This window comes from Pinus tabuliformis, chromosome 3_2, assembly GCF_031772625.1.
Source record: "Pinus tabuliformis cultivar Carrire ecotype Pingquan chromosome 3_2, CPIR1, whole genome shotgun sequence".
NCBI lineage: Eukaryota > Viridiplantae > Streptophyta > Pinopsida > Pinales > Pinaceae > Pinus > Pinus tabuliformis.
This window is the reverse complement of record NC_142302.1, coordinates 1202421831-1202429917: the sequence shown is the minus strand read 5'-3', so window position 1 is coordinate 1202429917 and position 8087 is coordinate 1202421831. Positions and strand designations below refer to the sequence as shown.

Genomic DNA, 8087 nt, shown 5'->3' with positions numbered 1-8087 from the left:
TTTTAAGGAATTTGACTGAAGAATATAAGAGAATTCATGATAATTAAGTAGTCATACTAAATACTTAATCAACTAGACATAATGGATGCAAATAGAATATTTCAACAGCCAAACAAAACACATTACAGAGATGACAAAAGGCAACAATTAACAGATGTAGAGGAATTAACCAAGACAGACAGTTCAGTTAATTAATCTCTTTAAATTATTATAACTTTGCAGGGGCTTTCAGAGAGATTGATATTCAATCTATTCTTACCTAGATCTCCTATGTTACCTTGAATATGTGCAAAAACAAGGTATGAAAGTATTGGAAAAACAACAGGAAAAATAATTTTTGTCAAGAACTGGAGCTAGAATACTTCAATTAGGAATTCTATAATAAATGTTTTACAAAGTGATAGGGTCTTGGCATCAAAAGCCAACCCTTTTAGATTACAAATGAAACAATATATAGAATAAATATCTTTTACATTGTTACAATATTTCTGGATAAAATCCTAAACAATAACTAAAAATAAAATAATATCTCTAATTTATCTGCTGGAAACTTTGAATTGTTTGCAAGTATTATGCCTTGAAATATGGAATTGGTTCACTAGTGCTAATATTCTTCCTTCGTCTATTGATACCCAAAATATGCTCAGCTAATGCCATGTGTTGAATTTTAGTTGTAGCATATCTTTGATTACTTGAAATTTGTTGGGTTGTTGCCTCGAATTGTAGAATTGTTTGAAACTACTCAATAAAATTCTTCCAAGTAGATTTCAAGTCTGGTCAAATTCATAGGTGTCAAAAACTCTGCCACCTGTATCCTTTCTCAAAAGATAAATTCACCCCATTTCTTAGTAATAACTAAATATTCATAATAAGTTCATATTTCACTTCAAAACATTGAATAAAGATGTTTGAGTATGGCCATTGATGATTAGAATTAAGGGACTGATATTTCAACTTGTAAAAAAAAGTAGATTTGCTGCTCTGTACAGGAATGAACTCAACCTAGGAATGATAATATCATCATTGGCAATATTTATTTAAAGTCGGAAGGGTTACAACTCTTTTTTCTATTACTCTCCTTCCCATCTTTGACTTTAATCCATATGCCAAGTTTATTGTGTTCTTTTCATTTATAACACTTGCATCCAAGCCAAGAATTGATGCAATATCCTCAATAACAATTTATGTAGTGAAATATACCTATATGTTTGTAGGCCCTTTTAAATTCACATGCAATGCATTAGTTTTTACATTTTTTTTAAAATATAGGCTTTTTTACCTAATTCCATTTGAAAATTAATCATACCAGTATTTTTGGAAATCGCAATTATGGTGTTATCCCAATGAAATTGATACAACTTATACCCACATGTATTGTAAGAAAGTTGCTAATTTCAAATCCCTTTCTTCTGAATCAATTGATAAGGTGCTTTGATATTCTAGTCAAAGGAGGTAGTGTACCATATAAGGCTATAAATGTTCCCAAAGTTGTCAGCTTCAACGTAATCAAATTCCCATAAATAAGTGTACTACTAGTCTTAGACACAACACGATTTACAAAATAGTTGAATATGAAATAACTATAATGACACCAAAAGGAAAGTTTGAAGATATGTTTCAATTATTTCCAGGGAAACTCTCTGATCCTTCATTTTGTTAGCAAAACAATCCCAAATCCCTTTGTATGGTTCAGCAAGACATCCAAATTTAAATATTTCATCCTGGTTTTGTATTAATAGTTTGACATGCTCAATACGGGCAACTACAGTTTTGGATACTACAACAGAAACCCCTCCCATGATAAAGTCAATCTTGAAACTAGTGAAATCCTTTTCTACAGGCACTAAAATAAAGACGGATGAATGGCTGGGAGCCAAAGCTACATTTCTTACATGAGAAGAATGTAAAAATGCACTCAATAAGCCACCATAACTCTGGATAATGGCTGACAATGCTACATCATACTTAAAGGGCTGAAGAGAACCATTCTAGCGATCCTGCAAGCTTGGTGTAATCATTGAACCAAGATAGGTTTGATGATAAAACATTTTCTATACAAGAGAAGGATACTTGGGTCGCTTCTACCATTTTAGCCTCTCACGATTTACCATTCAAAGTTTGGTAAACGAGACTAGGCACATCCAAGAGAGGTCGAGCACCTGACAAAAGGAGCCCTGATGCCCCACGATCTTAAGATACCACACACCATTTCTCCTCTCCTTCATATTTTCCTTAGAAGCCCTAACTCCTTGTATAATCAACACCACGGATTTAACATCTCCACCTCCAATGCAAATTGGTGTCTGTTATTAACGCACTTGCATCTCATCCCATTATCGCCATCATCAAATCCATATTAGCCACCACCAAAGCCATATTTCTTCCCACGAAGAAGTAATTGCAGCTGGTCATATTCAGTTAACACACAAACCTCAGCAATAGCACGGAGGATATTTGCACTTGCACCCTTGAAGAGTGACTTGTCACCTTCGTTTTTGATAATATGATTAAATGCATCCAACGAAATTTTGCACTTAACTCGATCCGAATTTAAATAGGAACACAACAAATTACAAATATAACCATAAATACAGAGATGCAGTAGAAATGACACTTCATTTGATTAATATAAAATATTGAAGTATGCTTACAAACTGAATGGAAATAAGACTAGCTCGGGCGATGGTAGCTTATCTCTAAGAAGAGATGTGATGGCTACATGCTTATGAACTGAGTTACAATGAGGCTCAAGGACCTTTTTATTACTAAACAAAAAGAGAAAACCCTAAACAACCAAAACCCTAAGCCGAGGAGATGTAACAGCAAGAGTTTATGGGCTATGATGGGCTTAGTTGGGTAGTCAACTTCCCAGGGTTGTAACTTGGTCATATTATCTCCATTTGGCGCATATGATACCTCGTTGGAAAGATCTCTCCTAGAAATACAACCATTGATGTGATTTTCGTAGAAATCACCAAAACAATTTTTCCAAAAAAATGTCGTTTATGGCCTCAAAATGGCTTCGAAAGTTCAGGATCCGAAAAACTACCAAAAATAGTAAATTGTGCTACAATTAAGGAAATAGATGAAACTGACTAGGGGGTCTAGGTGGAATAGGCAGGTGGTCACCAATATCCACCTGGATCATAAATGCCTCACCAAAAGTCATCATTATTCTTCTTTGTACAGTATCTGTAGAATACGATGCATGACCAACACCAATTGTAATACCCCAACAAAGAAGAAAACTTGCAAGGAAGTTATTCTGAAGATCACTAATCAAAACAACAAGCTTTAGAAAATCATAGATTCCAAAGTATAAACCACAATAGATTATAATTCCCACATAGGAAATGTTGAACCCACGATAGACACCAACAATTCCATCATATTTCAATGTCTTCTTGTAGACATCAACAAGCCCATTAATTGCCTCTCCCCTCCTTTTCTTCAAGCCTTGTTATCATTAGTCAGTCGAGTTCAAGCATAGTCCAAATAATAAATAAGAAGGAGAGAATATGCACCAATTGCACCACCATAGTCCATGTTTCCAACAAACCATTTCCAGTAACCATCATTGTCTTTCTTGAAATTAAAGAGCCCCTAGCTTTTTCAATAGTAATAGCTAATACACTACCCTCCAACAAAAGAGTAACAAGAAGCAACAACAACGCATTAATTGGTGCCATGTACATGAGAAAAATCACAAAGTGAATCTTCTTTGCCTCAGAGGTAAGAAGGAGCCCCTGAACAACTGATTTCAATGCTCTGGCAGCAATTGATCTTAAGAAAACCAAAAAGCTAAAAAGGTGGAAAAATGGCTCACTTTAGGCTTGCAAAAACAATGTCAAATACCACAAGCACCAAAGTCATATAAACCACAGAAGGCTCCCTCTTACATGTTATTATAAATTCAAATATCGCAGTGAAGAAGGGAGTTGTTGCTCCAATAGCTTGATTGAAGGAGACTGGTAAATATCGTATAGAAATATTACCACAAATAACCGAGAAAGAGAAAATGAAGCTCAGTGCTAGTATCTTAAGAAATTGTCTCCTGGAGACAATGAATTGTATTGGTATAATCTATAACCATAAAATTGCCAGAAAACTATAAATATAATAGGCACACATGTGCAACATTGTGAGGAATATTGGGTATCTGTATCCAAAAAAACTAAGTAGGTACTTGTTGAGCAACAATACACCAATATTACAAGAGTACCAAGTTACAATAATGAGAGTTGTTGTAATAGCCTCGGACACAAGAAATTCACCATATTTTCCTTCTCATGTTTGAGTTAGAGGTATGTTGATTATTTCATTGCCTTGATTTTGTTCTGAGTGTTGTCTTGTAAGTTTAGATATGACATATATATCAAAAAAAAACTTAGAGGTCAGGTTTTCGGCCCTATATTTTTTAACAGAATTTTTAATAATAAATGAGTAAAATTTATAAAAATATATACTATTTCTATAGATTTTACATTTATTTAAAATTAAAACTTTTATTAAAATAATACCATTTACCTTGAAAACTTTGTAATTGCTCAAAGAATTTGGCCAGGAACAACTGGGAAATTTCAAAAAAAAATGTAACTTCCAGGGTGTGAAAAAGTTTACAACATCAAATCCAACTAGGGAATGCCTCCCCTTGTGGGATGCAGAGAACCTAGTAGACCAGCGGACTTGAACTCATTGGGCATGGAGTCAATTCATCAACCTGTAATTTGAAAATATGAAACCATACTGCCTATACTATTTCAGAGACAGATTCACACTGAAATTTGAAAACTAATAATTACTAAAGCAAAACAACCAACACTACAAGTGGAAATAACAACAATCGTGCCTAGTTCATTGGGCTATGGAGTCAATCACTCAATCAACAATAAATTTACTCCTTACAATCCCTTGCAAGTCATTACGTTTAGCCAAACCAAACTTCATACTGCAAACTTGAAATGCAAGCTGAAAAATGTTGAAGATGACTTAAGTAAAATGATCTATTGGATACTAACATTGTTGAAATCACCCCATTCATAAATCGCAACTTCACTGATCTAATGCACACACTCCTACTTTACTGAGCTAAAACTTTACACTGTTAGGTGTAATCTTCTTTCCAATGTAACCAAGTGAGGAGTGGATTTACAAATAGATCACTTTGCCAGCAGCTGAAAACTTGAAACATATTTACAATATAAAACTCAAGCTCTATAGGCAACAGATACGTACATGTCAAATTTGAAAGATGCGTATTCTATAAGCTTCTGAAGTTTCTGATCACAGTAGAGAGTAAGAGAAGCATGCCACTGAATCCTACCATTGCTATGAAAAAAACATGGAGTTGCATGCTATTTTAATGGCCAGAGATGTACTTATCATTTTGAACTAGCTGAATTTGGAAACCATTGGAATTGCTATATGCCAAAGTGAATCGTCAGGTGAAATAAATGAAACCAATATCAACTAGCAAGTCTTTGTTCACCAACAAAGAGTAGATCTAATCGTCACTTCGTTCCCCGACAATGGTGTTAAATGTTGTTCTTGTTTCTTATGGGCAATTCTTGGCTGCAAAAAATATGTCGAGAAACAAACTTGACCAATCTTTAGGTTCAAGCTAGTCGTTGTACTATAGGGGGCTCCCTCAAATGTTACGAGGCCTTTTTTAACATTGTTCACTGTCACTAGACAACAGCCTATGGAGCACAATGGCTAGATCTATGATTTATTTTGGGTGGTTGCCGATGATTACATAATCTCTATCCATGAATAAATCCCTCTCTTCTAGAGTCCTTGGTTAAAGTGCCAACATCCAATTTAATAGAATAACATGATTTTTAAAGAATTTGACAAAATAATATAAGAGAATTCATGATAATTAAGTAGTCACACTGAATACTTAATCAACCAGACATAGTGGATGCATATAGAATATTTGTACAGCCAAACAGAGCACATTCAAGAAATGACAGAAGGAAACAATTAATAGATGTAGAGGAATTAACCAAGACAAACACTTCATTTAACTAATCTCTTTAAATGATTATAGCTTTGTAGGGGATTTCAGAGGGATTGATATTCATTCTATTCTTACCCAGAAATTACCTTAAATATGTGCAAAAACAATGTATGAAATTACTGGAAAATCAACAGGAAAAATAATTTATGTCAAGAACTGGAACTAGAATACTTCAATTAGGAATTCTATAATAAAAGTTTTACAAAGTGACAGGTTCTTGGCATCAAATGACTACCCTTTACATTACAAATGAAACAATATATAGAATAAATCTCTTCTAAACTGTTACAATATTTCTGGAATAAAATCTTGAACAATAACTAAAAATAAAATAATATCTCTAATTTATCTATTGGAAACGTTGAACTATTTGCAATTATTGTGCCTTGAAATCTCGAATTGGTTCACTAGTGATAATATTCTGCCTTTGTTTTTTGATACCCAAAATATGCTCAGCTAATGCCATGTTTTGAATTTTAATTGTAGTATATCTTTGATTACTTGAAATTTGTTGGTTTGTTGCCTCAAATTATGGAGTTATTTGAAACTATTCACTAAAAACCTTCCTAGTAGATTTCAAGTCTAGTCAAATTCACAGGTGTCGAAAACTCTTCCACCTGTATCCTTTCTCAAAAGATAAATTCACCCCCTTTCTCAGTAACAACTAAAATTTCATAACAGGTTCATATTTCAGTTCAAAACATTCAATAAAGATGTCAGAATATGGCCATTGATGATTAGAATTAAGGGACTGATATTTCAACCTGTAAAAATAGGAGATTTGTTGCCCTGTACCAGAATGAACTCAACCTAGTAGTGATAATATCATCGCTGGCAATATTGCTTCTAAAGTCTCAAGGGTTACAACTCTTTTTGCCTTTACTCCCCTTCCCATATTTGACTTTAATCCACATGCCAAGTTTATTATGTTGTTTTGTCTTATGACATTTGCATCCAAGCCAAGAATTGAGGCAATATCCTCAATAACAATTTCTGTAGTCAAATATCTGTGTATGTCTTCATACCCTCTTAATTCCATTTGAAAATTAATCATACCAGTATTTTTGGAAATCGTAATTCCGGTGTTATCCCAGTGAAACTGATGTAGTCTATACCCACATGCATTGTAAGAAACTTGATAATTTCAAATCCCTTTCATATGACTCAATTGATAAGGGGCTCTGATATTCCAGCCAATGGAGGTAGTGCACCATATAAGGCTATTACTATTCCCTGAGTTCTCAGCTTCAACATAATCGAATTCCCAATAGTAAGGGTAGGACTAGTATTAGACACAACACGATTTACAAAATAGTTGAATAGGAAATAGCTATAATGACACCTAGAGGAAAATTTAAAGATATGTTTTGATTATTTCCAGGGAAACTCTTTGATCCTTCATTGTCTTAGAAAAACAATTCTCGAACCCTTTGTATGGGTCAACAAGATTTCCAAACTTCAATATTTCATCCTAGTTTTGTATCAATAGTTTGACACACACAATAGGGGCAGTTGTAGTTTTAGATACTGTAGCAGAAACCCCTCCCATGAGAAAGTCAGTCATGAAACTAGTAGAAACTTTTTCTACGGGCGCTAAAATAAAGGGAGATGAATGGTTGGGAGCCAAATTTACATTGCTTGCATGAGAAGCATGCAAAAATTCACTCTTCAAGTCACCATAACTCTGGATAAGGTTCCATAATGATCCATCATACCTTAAGAGATGAAGAAAACCATTCTGGCGAGCCTGCTAGCTTGGTGTAATCCTTGAACCAAGATAGATTTCATGATAAAACATCTTTTGTAAAACAGAAGGATACTTGGGTCACTTTTGCCATTTTAACCTATCAAGATTTACTGTTAAAAGTTTGACAAATGAGACTAGGCGCATCCAAGAGAGGCCGAACTCCCGAAAGGAGCCCTGCCGCTGCACGATATTAAGATACCACGCATTGTTTCTCCTCTCCTTTGTCTTTTCCCTAGAATCCCTAACCTCCATATTAAATTATTATTTTTCATTAACGCGCTTGCATCTCATCCCAGTAGCACCATCATCATATCCATA

The 8087-nt window shown here is 34.3% G+C and overlaps 1 pseudogene; it reads right to left on the bottom strand.

Annotated features, from left to right (window-relative positions):
• Positions 1-2356: 2356 nt before the first annotated feature.
• LOC149185072 (ADP/ATP translocase 3, mitochondrial pseudogene) lies at positions 2357-3873 on the bottom strand (annotated as a pseudogene).
• Between the last annotated feature and the right edge of the window lie 4214 nt (positions 3874-8087).